The following is a 26,420-nucleotide window of genomic DNA, read 5'->3' as shown; positions in this document are numbered from 1 at the left end:
GGCCAAGGCCAATTCCCAAAGAGGGCTGACAACTGAGGACTGAGCTGGCAACACTCCCAATAGCTGGAGATAAGTCCCTCAGTCTTAAGTACGATGTTCTTGATTTAATGTCAGACTCTTGCCCACTAGAATGTAAGCTCACAAAGGCAAGGATCTGATATTTTTTCTGAGGGGTCTCAGGAGCCCCAGAGTATCTGCACATGACAGGTACTTCATAATGTTTGTTAAATTAATGAATTAATGGTAGAAAATTATTATATCATACAGCATAAACCTAAACCCAAAGTTTCTAAAGGATGAAGTCCACTTGGCACACAGAATACTTTCAAATAACTTGTACTGGGACTTCCCTGGTGATCCAATGGTTAAGAATCTGCCTGCCAAATTATATGTAACTTTGTTCTGTATTTTCCAAGTCTCCTGTAAATGTGTTATCATACTTTCATAATTTGAAAAAAAGCTTTAAAAATATTTAAAAATAAAAAGAATCTGCCTGCCAATGCAGGGGACAGGGGTTCCATCCCTGGTTGGGGAAGATCCCACATGCCGAGGAGCAACTAGGCCAGTGGGCCACAAAACTGAGCCCACATGCCTAGAGCCACTGAAGAACAAGAGAAGCCACTGAAATGAGAGGCCCTTTCACCACAACAGAGTAGCCTCTGCTCGAGGCAGCTAGAAAAAGCCCATATACAGCAAGAAGACCCAGTGCAGCCAAAGAGAAATTTAATTTTTTTTATTTATTATTGGTACAAAAGTTTGAAAAGTATGCTTCTTTTTAAAATCTTGGTTTAATGTATATTATCATATGTGAAACAGATCGCCAGTCAAGGTTCAATGCATGAGACAGGGTGCTCGGGGCTGGTGCACTGGGATGACCCTGAGGGATGCAATGGGGAGGGAGGTGGGAGAGGGGTTCAGGATAGGGAGCACATGTACACCCATGGCTGATTCATGTCAATGTATGGCAAAAACCACTACAATATTATAAAGTAATTAGCCTCCAATTAAAATAAATTAATTTTTAAAAATAAAATAAAATCTTGGTTTAAAATCTGTGATCAGCGATTTGAAAATCTGTTTATAAGTTCAGTTTAATACTTTTTAATGGCTGGTGTTATGGGCTGAATTATGTCTCCCCAAAATTCATATGTTAAAGTCCTAACCTTCAGCCATTCATAATGTAATCACATTTGGAAATAATATATTTAAATGGGTGATTAAGTTAAATAACGTCATCAGGTTGAACCCTAATCTTATATTACTGGTGTCTCTGTAAGAAGAGGATATTTGGACAAAGACATATATGCTCACAGAAAAAAGCCATGTTCGCACAGAGGAAGAAAATAGCCATCTGCAAGCCAAGGAAAGAGACCTCATAAAAAACCAAGCCTACAGGCACCTTGATGCCATACTATTCAACCACTAAAAAAGAAGGACATTTTGTAATTTGTGAAAACATGGATGAAGGTGGAGGGCACCAAGTTAAGGGAAACAAGCCAAAGAGAGACAGACAAATACCATACTTGTATGGTATCACTTGTATGTGGAATCTGAAAAAAAAAAAAAGATTGAACTCGTGAAAACAGACTAGAAAAGTGGTTACTAGGTGCTGGGGAGTGGGGAGGATCGGGAGAGGTTGGCAAAATGTACAACCTTTCAGTTATAAGATGAGTCAGTTCAGAGGATCTAATGTATAAATAATATGGTAACTAAAGTTTTCGACACTGTATTGTAGGATTGAAATTTGCTAAAAAGTTAGAACGTAAATGTTCCCATCTAAAAAAAAGGTAAATATGTAAGATAACGATGACTCGGTTAACATTTATTCAATCATCACATTTTACATCTTAAATATCTTACCATTTTATTGGTCAATCATATTTCAATAAAGCTGAAAAATAGTGGATGTGGGTCCATATTTTAAATAATACTATTGATGAATGAAAAGAAAGGTTCTTAATTTTTAATAGACCAGGTTCAGTCATTGCTTTTCCCTGGTCAGGTGTCTCATGTAAGGAGTAAGCAGAAAGCCATCTCCACAACATTAGAGATGTGCCTACATTATGAGTATCTTTTTAATCTGCAGTTTCTCTGCAAGGGGCATTTACAAGCCACGTGTCTATTTGGTAAGTACGCATTTGGTGAAAACAATGTAATCTGAAAAGCCACTTACTAAATGCTGCTTTGAAAGATACAAAAAGCAAACAAAAGAGTGAGACTAACAGCCCTTTCTCATCTCTATTCCTCACTCAGGGAAAGCTCCACACTGTTCAGGATACAAGGTTACACAACGAACTCACCCAGAAAGGCTGCCGGGGACTGTTGGCACCAGCCATTCTACACGTGCTAGTAAGCTAAATCCCTTTCTTACATTTTTAGACAGAAACAAGTAACAGTTCCAGTATTTTCTTCCCAGACCCCGTTGCTGCCTTTAGCCAACCTCTGGGATGCATGAACCTCCACCTTGGAGACCAGACTACTTGAATAAACAAAGAGAACAGCTGGTTTTTGAATTACTCCTTAGACAAAAGCCGTCTCTGCCCTGGTTCTATTATGTGTAGAATTATTGGGGCCCAGAGTGACCTGCCATTCTCTGAAATGCCTCTCTAACAACAAATGCCAGCCCTCACACTTTTCATTCAAGGGCATTCACTCTTCTGTCTGATCTGCCACCTGATTGCCCTGCAGTGTGTCCCTCTAAAAGCAGAGACAAAATCATGAAATCACTCGGCATTCCCTAAAGGAAATCTAGGGTCGAGTGTTATTCTTTGGTATTTCAATCTCTGAGTTCAACCCAGAGGATGCACAGTTCAGAAGCAATATAATTGAATTTCCTTTCACCAGCCTGCCTGGGCTTGTTGTCTGTCACTCACCAGAGCCAACGTCTTTGTAAAGGGCTTTAGGAGCCGCATCTTAATGTCACTGAGCAGATAACATATTAACTGTTAATTGACACATGGAAATGCTCCATAATTGTGTTCCTGTCTTTGTTAGAGGATGAAAAGTGGCATGATTTACCACTGCTGTTTTTTCTTCCAGTTTTCAGAGAGGTTATAATCTGAACACCCCTCATCCCCTAAGGTCAAGTCACAGTGTCTCTGTTTCTGTGGCAAGATTGGTCTTCTTATTAAATTATTCTAATATCTTTCAGAGTTTAAGCGATTGTTAAACTAATTTTCCCTCGTAGTAATGATGTTTTATTTTGGTGGGTTTTTTTTTTTTTTTAAATCATACTGACAAAATTCCCCTCAAGGGTGTCATTTTCTTCTAGAAGTTGTGAAAGGTATTATGATATTAAAATGTTTAAATATTTAGTTCTAAGCCATTTCTATTTCTTCAAATTGCCTTCCATTCTTTATAAATCCTCATAGACAATCTTATGCAATGTTAAGTAAAGTGTATATATACAGTCTTTTTTTCCAGCTTTTTTCAATTAAATATATTTCTTATGTCAGCCTACTAAATGAACTTAGGCATTCGTTTTCCCATGTTTAAAATATGAAAAATAATGTCTACCTCTTGAGACTGTTTTGTGGATTAAATTATGCTAACGTGGTAGAATCAACCAACAAGATGAGGGAAGCACGATTAAATCTGAATTTAATGTGAATATATTGATATAGCCCACAAAATTATAATTTTAATAGTAATCAATTCCCTCATATTATTTGAGACAGTTTATTTCGTCAGGTCACTGACAATGTCTAAAAGTGAAAATGCTAAATGCATTTAGCATAAATTTATCCTACTTGCCCCTGAAATGAATGCAAAGTAACTGGAATCTGTCACCTTTCTTATTAATCTGTTAATAAAAACAGGAATAAAAACTTATATTTATGCAATGCTTTACCATTTGAAAATTTCTCCCACTCACTTACTTGAATCAGTTAGAAACCTTATAAGGTTGATAGATATTATTATTCTCACTTTACAGATGAGAAAAGAAAATAAGCTTCAGAGGTAAATAACTTATCCATCATTGGGGTTAGATTGAAGTCTCCATATTCCAAATGCAATATTCTTTTCACCACAGCACACAGCCAAGACTCACTGCTCCCCGGAAAGAATCGAATTTCAGGGTTTTCTCATTTTTTTAATGTGGGTTTAATCAGTTTTCAAATATGTCACAGCTTCTTTTAATTTGTATTTTGTTATTTGCAAACAAAGCTATATGATTTGCTGCAATGTGAGCCTACCAAATGTTCTGTTATGTAAACACTTTGAATAGACAGGAAGTAGATCTTTTACCACATCCTCCTGAGCCTGCATCTTTGGCCTTACAATAAATTAAAAATCTTTTGCATTCCCTATCATCCTCAGTTAGTTGACAATAATCCCCCAGTTAAATAAGCTTGTTGGAAAAGACCTTGCTTTGTGAACATAAAGCCTGCAACAGAAGTTATGGGAATCAATGTAACTCAGTAACCTTTCCTGTACACTAAATTTAACTGATCAGTGCCCCTTGGGGGTTGGCTCCTTTGGAAGCAGAATGTTTTTGTCTGTACAGACCCAGCACACCAAGTCAGTCCCACTTCTTACTATTTCAGCATCCAAACTTTAGATACCCAACCAGGTTAACCACGAGTCTTTCAGAGGGGGAATTTCCTAGCACCACAGCTGACCTCCACTAACCCAGACTGCCTGCTGTCTCAGGGTTTGTCTGGAGCCCATTTGGCCTTTGAGACTGGGGAGGTCAGTCAGTTCCCCAGGGCATTCATTCCTTGCTGTCTGTCTCAGGAGGGACTTTTCTTTGTTTGTTCCGGACTTGTAACCCTGAGGCTGCCCCATTGGTTCAGTGGTAAAGAGTCTGTCTGCAATGCAGGAGACACAGGTTTGATCCCTGAATCAGGAAGATCCCCTGGAGAAGGAAATGGCAACCCACTCCAGTATTCTTGCCTGAAAAAAAAAAAAATCCCATGAACAGAGGAGCCTGGCGGGCTACAGTCCATGGGGTCACAAAGAATCGGACATGACTGAGCACAGCACAAGCCCTGCCAACTTCAACATGAAGGCAGTGAAGCAAAATGATGTTTCCCAAAGGGAAATGAAGGAAAGACTGTATCAAGAAAATCTCTTTTAAACTCCTGACCTTATGAAACATTTGAGTGAACAAAAACTGTTGACAGTCTTAAATATGTTGAGTATGAGATGCCAAAATTTATTCTCAGAGCTATATCTTGGCTGTCTAACTTAAATGATTTGGTCATTACCTTTTGGGAAGGCCAGAATGAATGGCAGAGTTTCAGTTGTTCAGGAAGGCCTGGAAAGAAACAAGGAATTGTTCTAGCAGTAGAAACCAGCAGTGTAGAGCAACATATTTCTGCCAATCATTGTAAACTTCTAGCACAGAAATAATGATTGTTGTTGTTCAGTCACTCAGTCGTGTCTCTTTGCGACCCCATGGACTGCAGCACACCAGGCTTCCCTGTCTTTTACTATTTCCCAGAGTTTGTTCAAACTTATGTCCACTGAGTCAATGATGCCATTCAACCATCTCATCCTCTGTCGTCCCCTTCTCCTCCGGCCCTTAATCTTTCCCAGCATCAGGGTCTTTTCCAATGAGTTGACTCTTTGCATCAAGTGGACAAAGTATTGGAACTTCAGCTTCAGCAACAGTCCTTCCATTGAATATTCAACGTTGGTTTCCTTAGGACTGACTGATTTGATGACAAATGTCCCTCTAGTCAAAGTTATGGTTTTTCCAATATTCATGTATAGATGTGAGAGTTGGGCTATAAAGCTGAGTGCCAAAGAACTGATGCTTTGTGTGGTGTTGGAGAAGACTCTTGAGAGTTCCTTGGACTGCAAAGAGATCAAACCAGTCCATCCTAAAGGAAATCAGTCCTGAATATTCATTGGAAGGACTGATGCTAAAGCTGAAACTTTGGCCACCTGATGTGAAGAACTGACTCACTGGAAAAGACCCTAATGCTGGGAAATATTAAAGGTAGAAGGAGAAGGGGAAGACCTACATGAGTTTGAGCAAGCTCAGGGAGTTGGTGATGGACAGTGAAGCCTGGCATGCTGCAGTCCATGGGGTTACAAACAGTCAGACACGACTGAGCAACTAAACTAAACTGGACTGGTTTGATCTTGCTGTCCAAGGTTCTCTCAAGAGTAATCTCTAGAACCACAGTTCAAAAGCATCAATTCTTTGACACTCAGCCTTTTTTATGGTCCAAATCTCACATCCGTACATGACTACTGGGAAAACCATAGCTTTGACTAGATGGACCTTTGTTGGCAAGGTGATGTCTCTGCTTTTTAATATGCTGTCTAGATTGGTCTAGCTTTTCTTCCAAGGAAGAGGTGTCTTTTAATTTCATGTCTGTAGTCACCATCTGCAGTGATTTTGGAGCCCAAGAAAATAAGTCTGTCACCATTTCCATTTTTTCCCCATCTATTTACCATGAAATGATGAGACTGGATGCCATGATCTTAGTTTTTTGAATGTTGAGTTTTAAGCCAGCTTTTTCCTAATTGATATTGGTGCAATACCAATACATTCACCATGTGCTGATAGGCATCATCTTATCTGAAGCCCATAAGAAGTGTCAGAGGAAGTATTATGATTCCTCTCCATTCTGTTAAGTGAAAAAACAGTGGTTTAGAAAGTTAAGGTGGTTTGCCCAGGGTCACCAGCTAGGCAGGTACAGGAACAGAAATGAATGCTATGACTCCCCTGTGGTATTCTACTTCATTTTCCACCTACGAAAGGGAAAAATGGCACATATGCGTATGAAGAAAAAGTGAAAGTGTTGATCGCTCAGCCGTTTCCGATTCTTTGCAACCTCATGGACTGTAGCCTGCCAGGCTCCTCTGTCCATGGAATTCTCCAGGCAAGAATACTGGAGCGGGTAGCCATTCCTTTCACCAGGGAATCTTCTCGATCCAGAGATTGAACCCAGGTCTCCTGAATTGGCAGACAGATTCTTTACCATCTGAGCTACCAGGGAAAGTTATACCTATGAAGATGTGTCCTTAAACCTATAAAGGCTCCATTTTAATAGCAGCTTATTTCTGTACAGGTAGTGCTCTTGTCAACTTAATGCTCTGCTTTTGCTATTCCTCTTAGGAGCTCTTTTTTAAGAAAATTTCTTTGCTGCACCAGGTCTGTTAATACCATTTTGCAATGCTAAGAGCCCCCAGTGAAAAGCACCCTTATTAGTTAAATAAACAAACAATTTGATTCTAAATCTAAGAGCAAAGTCATAATTGATGAATACGTAGTGACCCAAGGGTTTTAGCTGGTTACTGTACACTAAGCACACACATTCATCATCTCTATTTGAGTTAAGCATGAATTACTAAGTGTATAAGTTCAGGAGCCACTTTTCCCCTTTTCACTGTCATAGGTCTGCTTTTACAGTCCTCCATGTTTTATTTTAAATGCAGTCATTTCAGCTGCACTTTTCTGTTTTTCTCCATTTCCATATGAAAAACTTACAGAAAGTTACAAAGCCATCTGAGTCCTTCCACCTTGGAAATTAGAGAACTTTGTTCCATCCTCTAGCATTCAAGTTTTGCTCCTTCCTGTTTAGGTTGGATGACTTTTCCCGTAGAGGAACTGAATGTATTCCACCGAGTTCCCTTCACAATCTCCGCCATGTGTGGTCAATTAAATCCCAGCAGAACGTAGGAGTTTCCATTGAAACTACTGCACTTCCTGGGAAGCAGCAGGGTTTACTTCTAGTTTCTAAATATCACTGGATCTTCACAGGGACGATTTCTTCTCTATAGCCTCGACACAGCACACATGGAGTTAGACATGACCCCACCTACATCTAATTTGGCAGCAAACCACTCTTTGAAGAAACCATACTGTTTACATTAAAGATCTTGGTCATTCCTACTCTTCATAGGTTTATCTTTATTTTCTCTAAGTGCTTTAGTGCAAATGTGCACCTGGATTTTAAAGTGGATGCACCATTCAGAAAAGCCTATATAAAATTATCTCTAGCAAAATAAAATTGGAACACAAAACAGATGCCTGGAAGACAATTATGGAAAAAATGATGAGAGTCAAATGGTGAAAATATATTTTGAGCTTATTTTAGTAGAGGTTTTGTTGGTGGTGGTGCTGATGGTGGTGTAAAAATACCAGGATCAATTTTTTAAATGTGATAAAGTAATACAATACTTTGTGGTTCTTTTGGGGGAAATGTTCCTTAAATCTGATAGTTGAAAAGTGTTTTCCTCTGGTTTTAGATACCTATGTAAATGTGCCTGAGATAAACTAATCGTTGTTACACTATACCTAGAGGAAGACCATATGTAGTTCATATTGGAGAGGATTCAAAAATCTTTTTACAATAAAATTACATTAACATGGATTTACTCTTTGGTTACTGTTAGCCATTCATCTTGGAGATATGAGCAGTTAACAATAGGTAGTTTCAGTATAAATCAGGTTTCCGGGGCTATGTTTCCCTACTTAAAAGAATGAACTGTGTTTTAGACTCTAGGGTAATTTTTATATTTACATTTACTTATATTTAATCTTATTTGTTAATTTTGTTTTTATGCAGAGGAGTTTTGCTCTTTATAGCTGAGGCTCTGTGAATTGCAACCTCCACAACACCACCAGCACATTGTATACACATACATGTCATATACGCATGCAATTTCAGGCAAAATTATTTTCTCTTAAAAATCACATAATTTCAATAATCCTTCCCCTAAAGTATTTCAATTAAAAAAGATACATCATACGTGTTTTAAAATGGCAAGTTATCAAAGAAGTATAAAGCCAAAACAGGAGAAACATTACCTTGTAACATAATTCCCAAAAAAAGGCCAAATTACTTGGCTCAATTACGATTGTATATGTGCCCAATGCTTAGGTTAAAAACATTCAAATAAAAAAGGTTAAATTTGGACTGATTTTCCCAAGCAGTGGCAGAGCCTCTGAAAGCCCCTGCTCCCTCATACAATGCCTGAAACACAAAGGAACTGCCTTCAATACAGCCGATCTGAAAAAGGTCTTTCCAAAATAAACGTTTGCAAGAAGCTGAAAGAATCAGGGGTTTTGAAAGGCCCTATTGCTCGCTATGGTCCAGCAGCACTGGCCTTCATCTGTTCCGCAGACAGGCCCGGCTCTGCCCAGCTGGGAGCTCACAGGCCTATTCTCTCGTCCTAGGACCCTGCTGTCCTCTCCGCTCACCCAAGCAGGTTCTCCTCCTTCCCAAAGCTCAATCATCAGCTTGTCCAGAGGTCTTCCCACACCAAACAACCCAAAGTAGTTTCCCAGCTGGTCTCCCTCAGAATAGCTTTGCTTCATAATTCTTCACAAAACACATATACATACATACACACATATATATGTATATATACATACACACATACATACAATACCTCATCAGATTTTGAATTCCAGCAATTGTTAGACATGCCACTGTATTCCATATCACAAAGAGAAAGAGAAGGGTATGATACTCTGTCAATCTTAGGATGTGTCCTGATGTCAGATATATTGAAATATAGGGGAGGACGCGTGTACCTTAGAACCAGTGGGATATACATATGTTTTTCTATATAGATCAGTGTCCCCAGCTGCTCTCAAGGGTCACACTCGAAGATAAGGACTACATCTGCATTGTTTACCCTGAAGGCCTAGCAACCAGCGCCTTGTCTACATTTGGTATATGTATACTGAATATGTAAACAAGTTGATGGCCAGATGGTCAAGAAGATATTTCGTTGTTAAATACCACGCTGTGTGAGAAGGTCTGAGTCTTATTCGTGCGTGTGTGTGCTCAGTTGCTTCAGTCGCGTCCGACTCTCTGTGACCCTATGGACTGTAGCCTGCCAGGGTCCTCTGTCCATGGGATTCTCCAGGCAAGAATACTGGAGCGGGTTGCTATGCCCTCCTCTAGGGCGTACCTTTTGGACTCTGGGTGGTGCAGAAGTTAACATCATACAGAGAGCAGGTTTGTTATCTATTCCACACTGTCTGCATTGTCTTGAAAAATAAAAAAGGGAGAAAAAGATTATTCAGCCAGTCAATATTCAAACCCACTCTGGCCTGGATTTAAGCCATTTTTCATAGATTAGATACATTTCCTTACTTGGATGGCTGGAGAAGAAAATGACAACCCACTCCACTATTCTTGCCTGGAAAATTCCATGGACAGAGAAGACTGGCGGGCTACAGTCCGTGGGGTCACAAAGACTCAGACACAACTGAGAGTGCACTCCATTTATGTTTTCCCTGAGAACTGAGTATCCAGTATTACTGTAGCCATAGAAGAATTCTCCGTGAGAGCCGAAAAGAAATACGGCTACCGATTTAGCTCCTACCGTTATTGCTTGTGCAAAATAAAAATGCTCTTGGTGAAATCCAGCTCTCATCAACACTATCATTAGTGTTCTTGAGCCTTCAGTACTATTCAGGTATAAAAATACGTATTAATAGGAGATTAAGTCATAGTAACAGCAGAAGGTGTTTGTTTTGGCATTCTCTGCAATGATGTAGTAATTAATTCGTGGCAGTGTGCTTCTCTTTCTCCTTATTTTCAGTCTATAAACTATGACCTCAGCTGATCTAGGATAGTAACAGAGGCAATGCCTTGCTAACATAATGAGAACAACACCAGTGAAGTTGCTTAGAAAAGACTCCAATTTACTGGACTGGTTCAACTTAACGCTGATTTAGGCATATGATTATTTTAAAGTTCTTTGGTATTTTTAGCTGAAAAGAAAGATGACAAGTACAGCAAGTGTTATTGCTCCATTGCTTTTTTGCTAGGTGTGAGACAACGTTTTGCCCCATTAAATCAAAGCAAATAATGTTACAAAGTCGTTTCCAGATTTCTAGCTCAACCCAGAAGGTTGATGCTTACTGTGAAGTCTCCGGAATTGGATCAAATTTTCAATTCAAATGAATAGAGCAACCATGCATCCGATGCCTCATAGATCTCCAAATTTAGCTTGAAACCTGTTCCCTTCTTCCAGATGACTGGCAGGGAGGCAAGGGGGAATTCACAGAATTAGCGAGCAAAGCCATGGAGACATGATATCTGTATATTCAATGCTGTCTCTCTTTCACCAGTTTGTATTGAAGCTGGCATTACTAATAGGAATTACCCAGGTAAGGAATAGATTTTAGGTATGTGGAAGTTAACCCTTTAGGGATTTCCCTTTATAAGGTCATGAAACTTGATTTTTTTTTTTTCAAAGCTAGAAGACTAGATGGGCAGAGCAACAATAAGAAATCATTTTCCTAGAAGTTATCTAGTCTCACCTTACCTCCATTATAAGCCAATAATATCCTTTAGCATCTCAGGGATGGCTTGTGTCACCTCCCATCAGGGACTTAGTTCAGATCTTTGAGATTTTACAGGTGGTGAACCACTTCTACCATTCTACCTTCACGCCCCAGAGGAAAATTGTGTTAGGTAAAGTGGAAGAAAGTATGAAGGGAAAGAGCAAGGAAAGAAGAGGAAGAAATCAGAGATTACCCTTTTACCCCTTCATCTCCAAAATTTTTAATATCGAAAATATTCATAAATGGGACTCCCCTGGTGGTCCAGTGGTTAAGAATCTGCCTTGCCATGCAGGGGATGCAGGTTCGATCCCTAGTCAAGGAACTAAGATCCCACATTCTGCAGAGGACCTAAACTTGCGCACCACAAATTCTGAGCCAGAGCGCCACAGCTAGAGTCCATGCACAGCAACGAAAAATATCCCACATGATGCAGTAAAGATCTCCCTGCTGCAACTAAGACCCAGTACAGCCAAGTAAAAGAATATTCCATAAAGGTATAGGGTATATGTATTAGATGGAAGTAGTAAACATGGAAAATATGCAAGACCATAGACCACAAAGTATTTAATGATAACTTATTATTTGCTTTCTAGACTCTTCCAGTGATTGATATTTAGGTCTCACTTGGAGAAGCTCTATTGATTTTTTTCCCTACATTTGCTTACTGTATCTATTTTTACTTTTCCCTTCATATCTTCATAAGCCAAGAAAGCAGAGCTTCAAGTCAGATGGAAGAAATTTTCTTCCAAAAGAACTGAATTTCACTGTTTTTTTTTTCTTCTCAAGCCATCAAAATGCATAAGAATTCCCTCTTTCTCCGTAGTTCCCTCTGTCATTTGGTCATTAGCTGGGGCCAATCAGAAAGGGGCCAGTGGGATGGATTCTAAAGGAGGGCAGCTGAGGGTCTCCATCAACTTTTCTCCACCAACAGGTCCTCTTGAAGGAGATGTCAATGGCAAATTTCCACAGCCATCACAGTACTATACTGACAAATACACAGGAAAGTATTCACAGGTATATACATCTCCGTCATTTCAAAGCTGTCATAGTAATCCTATTCAAACAAATTATTTCTCAAAACCTAACATTCTGTTGCTTTCAGGTTTATAACAGATCAGAATCACACATCGGGATTTCTAGTGGCTGAAACATGGTAAATGAACCTCCTTAGCAACAGACCAAAAACTGCAGGCTGTGGAACCGTGCCTTCCTGACACCTGGGATATTGGATTTGCTACAGCACATAATTGTTCTCAGCTATTTCCACTGTGGTTATTTTTCATTGTGCCACCCGGCAAGATAAAAAGGAAGGGAATATCAGGTTTTGCTTTCCCTTCTGTTTCCATGGACACGGGTTTATAATTTTATATGAAAGTCAAAATCTGTCACTCTTACAAAGTCTGTTCTTGGAGCGACTTTGCTAACAGCTTCGACTAATGCAGTAAAATAATTAGGAATCGGCAAAGAAAACACACAAAGGAAGGGAAATGAGCCCCTTCTTAAGGATGAACAAGGCAGGGTAAGGAGATGACTGTGGAGTGAGCCCGTGGTTTAGGAAAGGGATGAAATGAATAGAAGGCAATAAAGTACTTAATGAATGCGGATGTTTTGGAGCACTGGATGGAATCTCAGCATGCAACGTGAATATAAGTTCACTTTTAAGCCAGAAACAATTGAATTAATGTTCCTTTTAAACATAATAGAACCTAATGGTTAGTACTACATCCGCCTCCTGCTGTCTCTTATGCAAATATGTGAGTTTGTCAGCAGAACAGTTTCAAGACTCTTTGCCATCAAGACATTATTCATTCCAAAAAAAAATTCATGCTGATCTTCAGCCTACTTGATTTTGGCCTAGTCTACTCTCTTGCAGGCCCCAGGTCTGTGGAGTTGTCATGTGGTTCTTACCACATAAAGTTTAAAGAGGCCTTACAGTGTGTGAAGGACACTGGCAGACTGTAATTGGTATAAAAAAACCTGAGGGATCTTTGTTTTGAGGGAATAGTATATACAAAAATATACATTTTAAACAGGAAAATTAGGGATGAATTATCAAATTATAAAGAATTCTTCATTTTTCTGGGAGGATTTATTGCACTAATACTGTGAAATTAAAATAGATCAATTTGTGTACTACTCACGTTCGTTCCTGAAGTGTTTGATGTGGCTGTGGTCCTTGTTCATATCAGGCTCTGAATATGGAGCTGCCCGTCTGATCAGGTCAGACCCACCCAGGATAATCTTATCGAGTAACTCAAAGTCAATTAATGTGGAACTTTCATTGCATTTGCGAATCCCTTCAATTTTGTTATAATACATAATGTAACCTAATGACAGGAATGAAATCCATCACATTCACAGGCAAGAGTCAGGCATGATACAGGAGATGCTCAGAGGCCATGTTATTGAATTCTGTCTGATGCAAGTGAAGAGTAAATCTTCATTTGATAGATAGTGGTAGATTTTTAATATAACTGGATTTAATTATTAGTCAAATTCTATGCCAGATGAATATCATTACACATTTTTAGCTAGATGTAGGAACTCCCATACATATATAGACTCTGATTAAATGTAGCCATGGTAACTAGAAATTTCATTATCATCTTAGCACCAGTATTTTTTCCTCTGAGTACCATCCCAATCCTGAGAGAATGTGCTTATGTGTATGTGCAGTACTCGGAGATGAGGGTTGGGGGTGCCTTTTACCTCAGTAGAAATGTTACTATTTAAAATTAATCAGAAATACATCATCAGCTACTTGACAGAGGGCAAACACTGCTCAGAAAATATTTTTAATGAGATTCACTTCCAAATTTCTTCTTCAGAGTATGTATGATCTCATTCTTCCATATGAATATATATGTCTCCTAAATGTCATATACAAAATAGATAGATAGATAGACGGAAATAGATGAATAGATGGATAGATCAACCTTCTAGGCAAATTTGAACACTGAGGAATGATCTTCATTTTTAAGTTAGACATTTAATACCCTTTAGGCCAGACTTTTTTAGACTAGAATTTTTCAGACATAAAATTTGCTGACCCAGGAAATGAAATGTTCTATTAAAATAACTGACATATTCTTCAACAACCTTTCAAATATCACGTTTGAAAGCTCATCAAAAATTATTTTCAAGACCCACTGTGCGAAAGGCACTGTTCTAGACTCCTGGAAATGGGCAGAGGCCTATTTTCTAAAGAGGACATAGAACATCAAGAAAACAAAAAGACAGGATGATTGCAGATAATAACACATGCTTTGAGGAAAAGGAAACAAGCTGATTGAATGGGATTGAACCAGAGGCAGCAGAGATGAGGGGAGGTTAATCTAGACCATTTGTGAGATACATTCTCATTGAGGAATTTACACTGTAACCTGGACAACAAAAACAAGGCAGGCTAAGACGAAAGCTAAGCTTCTAGGTAAAGGGGCCAACATCAGCAAAAATTTACAGTAGAAACCATCTTGGTGTATTCAAGGAATACAATAAGAGTCAGGCAATAAAAGAGTCCAGTGAAGGAGGGGAGAGAGAGTGTGGAGGTCAAATCACAGAATTTAGATAATTTCTTGTAAGTCATATGGTGTTTGAGTTTTTGTTTCTAGGTGCAATTGATAACCATTTTAAGGTTGATTTGAATTGCGTTGTTTAAAAAAAAATCACTCTGGCAGATACATCTTGAATGGTATTTGATAGAACCTCATCTATATCCATTTTTCATAACTGGAAACAAAAATATATTACTAGTTCAAATGAAGAAATCAGTCAATTATTTTCACTTTCAGTATTTATATCTGAATTTAATGTATCTCTCACTTAACCAGATACCTTTCTATCTGGCATAAATCTTGTCCATATTTATTTCTGATAAAAACCTTAAAAAGTAACTTTTGAAGAAATGTTATAAATATTTTTTCTCCACTCACTGTTATTTTAAAGAATCCAAAGGAACTGTGAAGCCCAAGTTCAGTTCAGTTGCTCAGTCGTGTCCAACTCTCTGTGACCCCATGGACTGCAGTACGCCAGGCTTCCCTGTCCATCACCAACTCCCAGAGTTTGCTCAGACTCATGTCCATTGAGTCAGTGATGCCATCCAACCACCTCATCCTCTGTCGTCCCCTTCTCCTCCTGCCCTCAATCTTTCCCAGCATCAGGGTCTTTTCCAATGAGTCAGCTCTTCACATCAGGTGGACAAAGTATTGGAGTTGCAGCCTCAGCATCAGTCCTTCCAATGAATATTCAGGGCTGGTTTCCTTTAGGATTGACTGGTTTGATCTCCTTGCTGTCCAAGGGACTTTCAAGAGTCTTCTCCAGCACCACAGTTTGAAAGTATCAATTCTTTGGCACTCAGCCATCTTGGTCCAACTCTCACATCCATACATAACTGCTGGAAAAACCATGTCTTTGACTGTGTGGACCTTCGTTGGCAAAGTGATATCTCTGCTTTTTAATATGCTGTCTAGGTTGGTCATAGCTTTCCTTCCAAGGAGCAAGCATCTTTTAATTTCATGGCTGCAGTCACCATATCAGTGATTTTGGAGCCCAAGAAAATAAAGTCTGTCACTGTTTCCATTGTTTCCCCATCTATTTGCCATGAAGTGATGGGATCAGATGCCATGATCTTAGTTTTCTTAATGTTGAGTTTTAAGCCAGCTTTTTCACTCTCCTCTTTCACTTTCGAGAGACTCTTGAGTTCCACTTCACTTTCTGCCATTAGGATGGTGTTATCTGCATATCTGAGGTTATTGATATTTCTCCCTGCAATCTTGATTCCAGCTTGTGCTTCATCCAGTACATTCGCATGATGTACTCTGCATATAAGTTAAATAAGCATGGTGACAATATACAGCCTTGACGTACTCCTTTTCCAATTTGGAAGCACTCCGTTGTTCCATGTCTGGTTCTAACTGTTGCTTCTTGACCTGTATACAGATTTCTCCAGAGGCAGGTAATCAGTTCAGTTCAGTCGCTCAGCTGTGTCCAACTCTTTGCAACCCCATGAATTGCAGCACGCCAGGCCTCCCTGTCCATCACCAACTCCCGGAGTTCACTCAAACTCACGTCCATCGAGTCGGTGATACCATCCAGCCATCTCATCCTCTGTCGTCCCCTTCTCCTCCTGCCCCCAATCCCTCCCAGCATCAGTGCCTTTTCCAATGAGTCAACTCTTCACATGAGGTGGCCAAAGTACAGGAGTTTCAGCTTTAGCATCATTCCTTCCAAAGAAATCCCAGGGCTGATCTCCTTTAGGATGGACTGGTTGGATCTCCTTGCAGTCCAAGGGACTCTCAAGAGTCTTCTCCAACACCACAGTTCAAAAGCATCAATTCTTCAGTGCTCAGTCTTCTTCACAGTCCAACTCTCACATCCATACATGACCATTGGAAAAACCATAAGGTGGTCTGGTATTCCCATCTCTTTAAGAATTTCCCACAGTTTGTGGCGATCCACATAGTCAAAGGCTTTAGTTGTAGTCAAGGTAGAAGATGTTTTTCTGGAATTCTCTTGCTTTTTCTATGATCCAATGGATGTTGCCAATTTGATCTCTGGTTCCTCTGCCTTTTCTAAAACCAGCTTGAACATCTGGAAGTTCATGGTTCATGTATTGCTAAAGCCTGGCTTGGAGAATTTTGAGCATTACTTTACTAGCATGTGAGATGAGTGCAATTGTGCAGTAGTTTGAGCATTCTTTGGCATTGCCTTTCTTTGGGATTGGAATGAAAACTGACCTTTTCCAGTCCTGTGGCCACTGCTGAGTTTTCCAAATTTGCTGGCATATTGAGTGCAGCACTTTCATAGCATCCTCTTTTAGGATTTGAAATAGCTCAACTGGAATTCTATTACCTCCACTAGCTTTGTTCATAGTAATGCTTTCTAAGGCCCACTTGACTTCACAATCCAAGATGTTTGGCTCTAAGTTAGTGAGCACACCACCGTGGTAATCTGGGTCATTAAGATCTTTTTGGTATAGTTCTGTGTATGCTTGCCACCTCTTCTTAAATATGTTTTGCTTCTGTTAAGTCCATACCATTTCTGTCCTTTATTTTGCCCATCTTTGCATGAAATGTTCCTTTGGTATCTCTAATGCCCAGATAGCTCAGTCAGTAGAGCATCAGACTTTTAATCTGAGGGTCCAGGGTTCAAGTCCCTGTTCGGACCTCTCTGTTTGCTTCTCTGGTGGCTCAGATGGTAAAAAATCTGCCTGCAGTGCAGGAGACCTGGGTTTAATACCTGAGTTTGGAAGATCCCCTGGAGGAGGGCATGGCAACTGACTCCAGTATTGTTGCTGGAGAATCCCCATGGACAGAGGAGCCTGGCGGGCTACAGTCCATGGGGTCACAAAGAGTGAAACCCAAATTTGTCTCTAAATCAATTTGCTCTTTTTCTTTCTTTAATTAGCTATGATTTGTTATTTCAGAGTTGCTGAGGAATAGAAATATCTTGATAGTATGGTCTTTTTCTAAGCAGAAAAACCAACATTGATATACCTATTTTGGAATGAAAAGGAACAAAATATTTTCATGATACAGAAAAATCAAATATGACAGACACTTTTCTTTTTAATAGCCTGTTTTCAACACTTGTCTTATAACTAGTTTTTCCAGCTATATTTTTGGTACATGTGAACATGTCCAGTCACCTCTACAGCAAGCCCTCAACATTTTGTCCACTTTAGGTAGCCAGGGTTTTAGATATCCAAGCAACTTACTTCACAGTGCTAAAAAAAAAAAAAAAAAAAAAAAAGGAATATGCATAAATTTCAAAGGATTCACTCCTTCAAACAGTATAGAGAGCTGAGCACAAAAAATTTACAATCAAAAGTCAAGAACACAGAGACATCCTGATTCCAGTAATAGCAGACTACATAATGAGGGCAAGTTCTATGGTATAAATACTTCTATTTGAAAGCATTGAAGAGCCAAAGGAGCATTGAAAAAAAGGACAAAGATCCAGGAAAAGGCAGAAACCCAGAAAGAAAACTTTTCTATTTGGGGCCACTTTTCCCCTTGGAGACTTGTGCCAATTCCAGTTAAAGTGGCTGGGAAGCTGAGAAACTGAGCCAGAGTACTTTTGACAATCTGCCAGAGTTAGGGGGACACAGTTTGGGGCCAGGGTCTACCAAGAAGGAGCGCTCACTCTTTGATCTCTGTTGAGACCTGAACATCACATCTTAAGGATGAACTCAGAATAGACAGGCTTTTTAAAGATTGCAGGACACCTTTACAACATCTCTACATGTGAAAATTAGCATATCACAAACACAGTCAGAAGCTTTGCAGAGCAAATATTAATTCTCTTTTAAAAAAGGTAAGATTATCCTAGACCTCAGATTATTTCTAAAAACAGTTGTGCACAATGTACTAAACACAACAAAAAATAACCAGGCACAAGAGAAATAAAATTATATAAACTGGAAACAGCAGAAAAAATAGACAATAAGCTAACAACAGTTACTTTAAGGTATTAGATTTATCAGATACAGACTTTAAAGTGTAATATTTTACTATTTTACATTGTTGATGAAGAAAAAAGCCAAGATTGAGAAATTCAACAGGGAACTGGAACACTAGTAATAAACAGCCACATAGAAGCTCCAAAAACTTTGTTGAAAAACACAATAATTGAAATTAAGAATACAATGGATGGTTTAACAACAGATTAAATGAGTTGAAGAGGAAATTTGTGAAGTGAGGGTTAGATCAAAAGAAACATTCAGAATAAAATGAGACATAAAAGGATGGAAAGACACTCAGCTGATGCAGTGAGAAACTCTACCATATAATAGGGTTCATGAAAAATAGAGACCAGTTGGGACAGAAGCAACATATAAAGGATAATGATTATAAACACCAAACCAAGGATTCGGGAATTCCTCCTTAATGATGCAGTATGAAAGCTTTCCATCTGAGGCAAGGCATAAGACAATGATACCTCCTCTAACCACTTTTATGGAAACTTTAAGAATAAAAAGGAAGAAATATAGTTGTCATTATTCTCAGACAATATGATTACATGAATAGGAAATCCAAAAGAATCTATAGTTCAATTATTAAAATTAATAGTTAAAATGAAGAAAATTACTTAATTTTGCTAACCCTGAAAATAATGATTCATTCAAAACAATTCCTTAGTAAGTATTCTTAACAGGCAAATAGGAAATATAAATAAATAAGAAAGTACAACTAATAAAAGGGCAAAATAAGTCTTAATCTCTGAAACCAATGAGGCAAAGTGATAGTCAAAAAAAAAAAAAGTTCACATCTTTTCCATCATGTACGTACTCGGCGCTGAGCTGCAACAAATACAGCACATGTTGTGTCAGGCACTTGGGGAATGGAGAAATGGTCAAAGTTGATTCTTCTTTGCCTTTTTTTCAATCTGTGTCTGATACGTTTAATACTTTGAAGTAACTGTTACTCGATTTCTACTGTATTTTTTCTGCTGTTTCCAATTTATGCGATTTTATTTCCTTAGTGCTTAGTTATAGCTTATAGTCTATTTACAGAGCTAAGACTACTGCAGTTGGCAATCAGTTGCAAAGGAGTATGCTATGCTATGCTATGCTGAGTCACTTCAGTCGTGTCCGACTCTGTGTGACCCCACAGACGATAGCCTAACAGGCTCCCCGTCCCTGGGATTCTCCAGGCAAGAACACTGGAGCGGGTTGCCATTTCCTTCTCCAAAGCATGAAAGTGAAAAGTGAAAGTGAAGTCGCTCAGTCCTGTCCGACTCTTAGCGACCCCACGGACTGCAGCCTACCAGGCTCCTCCATCCATGGGATTTTCTAGGCAAGAGTACTGGAGTGGGGTGCCATTGCCTTCTCCAGCAAAGGAGTATAAGTCTTATTTATTCATTTGGGCATATCCTCACTCAACAAAAGAATATTGACTTCCTATCCTCCATGAATCAAGCATTTTTCCCGAGACATTAAGAAAGATAAACAGAAATAAGACAAAATTTTAGCATTAGAGAAAAGACCAAAGAAGAGAGATCGGAAGCAAGGTCTGAAGATACAGGAAATGTTTTGTGGAGGACCCAAGAACTAAGCTAACCTTGCAATAGTGGAGAGAATTTGGGAATAGCCAGGATTTGGCTACCCAAAAACGAGGGACTTATCTGGTGGTCCAGTGGTTAACAATTCATCTGCCAATGCAGGGGACACAGGTTTGAGTGGAAAGATTCCACACGCCATGGAGCAGCTAAGCCCTGCACAACAACTATTGAGCCCTCTCTCCTAAAGCCTGTGCTCTAGAACAAGCGAAGCCACAGCAATGAGAAGCCCGCTCACCGCAGCGAAGAGTAGCCCCTACTCTCTTCAACTAAAGAAAGCCCGCGCCCAGTAATGAAGACTCAGCACAGCCCGAAATAAATAAAACTTATTTATTTAAGTTTAGAAAAAATAAAATAAAAAGTGGGAATAGACATGGGATGGTCATGCATTCCATCTCATAGACCAAAAGTTCAAATAGAAATTGGGAGAAATAAGGATGGATTTTTCTTAGTTTAAAAAGCCTACCAGAAGAATCCAGAATTCAGGCAGTTCACCAATCAGGATGAACTCTGGGCTTTTTGTACACGAGAAATGTCAAGACATACCCCTAATTACCTTTACTCTCTGTTTCCTAGAGTTAACAAGTATTTATTGCGTGTCTGTTTTAGGTAGATGAGCATGGTGTTTAGAAGCATGGATTTCAGAGTCAGATTGGCCATGTTTGAACCTGCCTCCACCACTTACTAACCCTAAGTGACCTAGACACTCTCATCATATGGAAAAGGGATCCTGATAATATTACTTCACAGATCTTTTACAAACGCTAAACGAATTAATCCACGTTACAACTTGCCCGATGCCTAGCACAAAATAGACACAGCTGTAATAATTATTGTTACCTCTTTTATGTCAAATGTTACCCCAAACACTGTGATAGATTTATTTTTTTTAAGTCTCTCCCAGCAAAGACCTTTAAAATTTACTTGGAGTTTTCGTGGGGGAAGTTGCCACTGAAGTGTATAGTGAAGGATACTTAATATCATGAAGAAATATTCAAATATATTGTGAAAAGAAAAAAACAAAGGAAACTGCAGTAGGGAACTGAAAGTATAGTCTCAAGTATCTTTTTTTGAACTCAGATTGGGTTTCTAAAATTCCAGAAAATAGGAGCAACTCTCTCTGGGTACTAGAAGTATGAGTGCTTTTTTTTTTTTTTTTTCAGTTATTTTGTTTTTTGAAAATTTTTATTTTGTGTTGGGATATAGACGATTAACAATGTAGTGATAGTTTCAGATGAACAATACAGGGATTCAGCCATACATATACACGCACCTATTCTGCCCCAAACTCCCCTCCCATCCAGGCTGCCGCATAACATTGAACAGAGTTCCATGTGCTGTACACAGTAGGTCCTTGATGGTTACCCATTTTAAACATAGTAGTAGGTACAGCCAACAGTCTGTGAGTCTCTTTCTGTTTTGTAAGTTCATTTGTATCATTTCTTCTTTGATTCCACATTTAAGGGATGTCATATGACATCTCTTCTCTGATTGACTTCACTCAGCATGACAATTTCTAGGTCCATCCATCTTTCTGCAGGAGTGTTTTTAAGAAACATTATTGGATTATAAACTTGAGGGAGAGACAGTGGGTGTAGTGGGGTTCACAGGCTTTGGGATCATAAAGAAGTGGGTAGATATCTCAGCTAAATCTCTGCCTGTGCAACCTCGAAAGAGTTTTTATTCCTTTTATCTGTTCATTTTAACTTTCTCAGCCTCTGCTTCTTTCATCTACAAAATGAGAGTGCCTAGCACTTGTAGATGATTTACACACAGTGATTATTTCAGCAAGGCAAACTAACTTCCCCACAGCATTCATTCACAGCCTTCATCACCAGCCGCACAACTTCACCACAAGCCCAAGTCCATGCCATTGGCCACTCAGTGTAACCAGAGCTACAAGGTGATCATATTGGTCTCAGACCCTTTTTAAATACTCAGTGATGTCCAAGGCAATAGAAGTGTGTATTTGTTTCTTCATTCATCTGGCAAGAATTGATGTTGAATACCAGAATTTGCAGTAGTATATGCTAGGTGCTAGACTTTGTAAATATCTTGCTGGTCACAAAGTATGAAATTAAAATCCATTTTCATTAACATTCATTCAACGACTATTCATGAATTGTATTTACTATGCTAAGCAATGAGTAAGAAATTAGTTTATCCCCAATCCATTTCTTCTAGCCTCTTAGAGAAACTACAGTTGGTTCTGCTTGTGGTTTCAAAAAGAGAACTAAAATTATATTTACCTTTGACTATAAATAGCATTGGAATAAGCACAAGTCAAATAATTTCTGACTGATCGAATCCTAGCAGCTCCTATATGACATTTCAATCTTTTCATGCTGTTTTTGAGCCATTTGAGTTGAGATATTTTGAATTTACTTGTTTCAAAAGTCAAGATCAGATGCTTTCTCATATTCTATCACAGTTTCAGGCAACACTGGAAGTTTAAAAGGTTTAATTTAATCTGAAAGTCTCTTATTTCATAATCGTCAATGCCAGGTAACCAAAACTTGAATGAAGGAAAAAAGAAAGAGCAGCAGAGCCTCTTCCTTCACAGCAGTTTTTCATGCAAATCTATCTCTGAAATCCATGCAGAATTAGATTCAAGAAATGGTACTCTTATGAAAAGTGTGCCACCCATCCCTATTGTTCACAATAGTTGTCACAGCAAAAAGTTTAAAGCAATCTATAGTAATAGAAGACTAGTTAAATAAAGTATTGTATTTTCACAGAATGGAATATACAGTCATTGAGATATCATAGACAAACGAGACATGGAAAATTCTACAAAATAAATTGCTATATAAAAATCAGATTACAAAATAATAGTTATAGGACATTTCAACCTCACAATTTTGACCCAGCTATTTTTGTCTCTAAAGAAATTTTGACCCTGAGGATATTTTACAGTACAAACATTTTGATAAGATTAGGCTAATATTGAACAAATTTTCAAGAAATTGGGTCCCAGAGAGTTCTTGAGTGGTCCAGTGGTTAAGGCTCCATGCTCCCATTGCAGGGGGCATGGGTTCAATCCCTGGTTGGGGAACTAAGATCCCACATGCTGTGAAGTCCAGCAAAAAAAAAGAAAGAAATTATGTCCCAGACAAACACCACTGAGCAATTTATTTCTTGATCAAAATAGTACTGTAACCATTTTTAATTTTTTTTTAAATTTTCTTCTTTATTTAACTGAGCTCATTTCATTGACATTAGTTGTTTTCCACCTAAATTATAAAATCATAATTTCATTCATCAACAAGGTTTTTGTCACATCAATTTTTTTTTATTTCTTTCAATCTTTGTGAGTTTTTCTTTTGTCACCATTATATCTACCAAGTTCAACATTTCTGGGTGCGAGTTTGCAAATCTAAATATTGTTAAGATCTTATTCTTCTATTAATTTTAATCAATGACAATTTTTACCACGTGCAGTTTAAGACATTGTCAATTTTATCCCATGGAGATTATTTGTACCAGTAACATTTAATGCAAATGTTATTATTTCTCAATTAACCCATATGAAAACTGAAAGCAAATAATAAAAAAAAAGGGGGAAGGGAAAGAGGCCAAGAAAGGAAAAGAAAATGAGTGAATGAAAGAGAGAACAGGTGAATGAGGAAGGCAAGAAAGAATAAAGAAAAGGGAGACAAAAAGAAACATGTGAAGAAAGAAACAGGTCAACACATAAGAGTAGTCAAAGCAGAGGGATCAAAATGGTGGGATAGAATATGACTAAAATATAACATAATAATGCTATCTTTTCAAGCTTAATCTGGAGAAGGCCATGGCACCCCACTCCAGTACTCTTGCCTGGGAAATCCCATGGATGGAGGAGGCTGGTAGGCTGCAGTCCATGGGGTTGCTAAGAGTCGGACAGGACTGAGCGACTTCACTTCACTTTTCACTTTCATGCATTGGAGAAGGCAATGGCAACCCACTCCAGTGTTCTTGCCTGGAGAATCCCAGGGACAGAGGAGCCTGGTGGGCTGCTGTCTATGTGGTCGCACAGAGTCAGACACGACTGAAGCGACTTAGCAGCAGCAGCAGCAAGCTTACTCAGACCAGTGCTTGCCCTTGATAAGACAAATTCCTGAAAAACTCCTCCAGAACATTTCTGTAATTCTTGGTTTTGGTCTCCCTACCTATTGATCTGCATGAGAGAAAGGATGAATTCACCACATCAGTGAAGGATGTTTTTCTGTTCAGTTCAGTTCAGTCACTCCATCGTGTCCAACTCTTTGCGACCCCATGGACTGCAGCACGCCAGGCCTCCCTGTCCATCACCAACTCCCAGAGTTCACCCAAACTCATGTCCATTGAGTTGGCAATGCCATCCAACCATCTCATCTTTTTACATGACCATATAACAACCAGTTAAAACATGTAACATTTTATTAATATTTTGTTTGTTCTACATGCTAAACAGTTAACCTAAGGTTGTTCATCAACATGAACACTAGGTATTTGGACATCAATCTGGTTGGGGTACACAGAGGTTGTGATATTTATAGCACAAAATAAAATATATTGATCTCCCTGGTATCAAAGATAAGGCTAAGATCAAGGTAATGAATGTATCAAATGCTTGGTGTTGGTCAAATGCTGGGTAAGGGGCATGAGGGAAAGCACAAAGTAGAGCAGATGAGAACAATGCTGGCATCTTCCCAAATGATGTATTTGCATCCTGGGGCCACCCTTAGAGCCAAGCGAGGTCTTTATTTCTGCCCTTCTTCATCTCCAGCTCCCAAGCAATTAACTTTACTGCCCCAGACCAATAGTGTTCAAACCTCTCACTTCTTTTTTGGAGGCACAGACTCCAAAAATGTTATGCAAAAGCCTAACTTTTTAAATCAGGAAAAGTTACTCTTCTGGAGCCAGAAAGAGCAAGAAAAAAAGCAGGGCTGGTAGAGGGGTAAATCTCACACACTTGGTTTCTTGCTCCTCCCCACTCCAATCACCCCACAGCAGGAACCCTACAGAACCCAGTTTGAACCCCACCGACTTAGACTTCATAAACTATATTCTAGAATCTCTGAAGATAAATTTTACTAGTAAGCTTGCAAGGGTAGAGATGCCACAGCTTTGACAGAGCCTTGAAGGTTGAACCAAAGCATTACTTTTTTTTAGCTGCACCCCAACCAGTCCATTCTAAAGGAGATTAGCCCTGGGATTTCTTCGGAAGGAATGATGCTAAAGCTGAAACTCCAATGCTTTGGCCACCTCATGCGAAGAATTGACTCATTGGAAAAGACTCTGATGCTGGGAGGGATTGGGGGCAGAAGGAGAAGGGGATGACAGAGGATGAGATGGTTGGATGGCATCACTGACTCGATGGACGTGAGTCTGAGTGAACTCCAGGAGTTGGTGATGGACAGGGAGGCCTGGCGTGCTGCGATTCATGGGTTTGCAAAGAGTCGGACACAACTGAGCGACTAAACTGAGGGATTTTAGTTCACCAACCAAAGATCAAACCTGTGCCCCTAGCCTGCATTGGGAGATTGGAGACTTAACCACTGGACCACTGGGGAAGTCCAACCTATTAAAAACTTAAAATTTAAACATCTCTTAGAAGTTCACTGCTGATTTTAAATTAGATTATTAAAAAGAATAATAATGATAGCCCACAATGATATAGCACCTTCTTCTTTCCTGAAAATATTTTAGGTGTTCACACATATTAATATATTTAATTCTCTTAACTCTGAGAGATCAATATTATTATCTCCTACCTAGAGATGAAGAAGTCAAGCCATGGAGAAGTCACTAACTTGTCTGAGGTCATATACCTTGTTAGTGAAGTGGAAAGGTATTAAAATCAAAATCTGATGCATGTTTCATTTGCAAGAGCAAGAAATTATATTTGAACACAATCATGGAAAAATCTTCAATGATTCCAAACCATATGGCAGTATCTTAATAGTTCATTTCAAACAATTTCCATGGAGTCACGGAAATTAATTCTCTAGGCTTAAGTCATAAAAGGTCATGAAAATTTGGCCTGAGTGATTGAAGATCTTTTAGGAGTCTTTGACTCGATAAATTCACTTTTGATGTGAGTAATCTATGACAATAATACCACTGATAAGAT

At 38.9% G+C, this 26,420-nt stretch overlaps 1 long non-coding RNA gene and 1 other non-coding gene across 4 annotated transcripts in view; one reads left to right on the top strand and one right to left on the bottom strand.

Moving 5' to 3' along the window:
* The window catches only part of LOC113893300, a 99,516-nt gene that overhangs the window by 39,416 nt on the left and 33,680 nt on the right, over positions 1 to 26,420 (bottom strand). The gene's annotated exons all lie outside the window — the stretch shown is intronic.
* Positions 17,359 to 17,431, top strand: TRNAK-UUU. The gene has a single exon. It is a non-coding gene; the product is annotated as a tRNA-Lys (tRNA).

Source organism: Bos indicus x Bos taurus, chromosome 5 (assembly GCF_003369695.1).
Source record: "Bos indicus x Bos taurus breed Angus x Brahman F1 hybrid chromosome 5, Bos_hybrid_MaternalHap_v2.0, whole genome shotgun sequence".
NCBI classification, from domain to species: Eukaryota; Metazoa; Chordata; class Mammalia; order Artiodactyla; family Bovidae; genus Bos; species Bos indicus x Bos taurus.
Note: the sequence above shows the minus strand (reverse complement) of the source record. Positions and strands in the feature narration are given on the sequence as shown.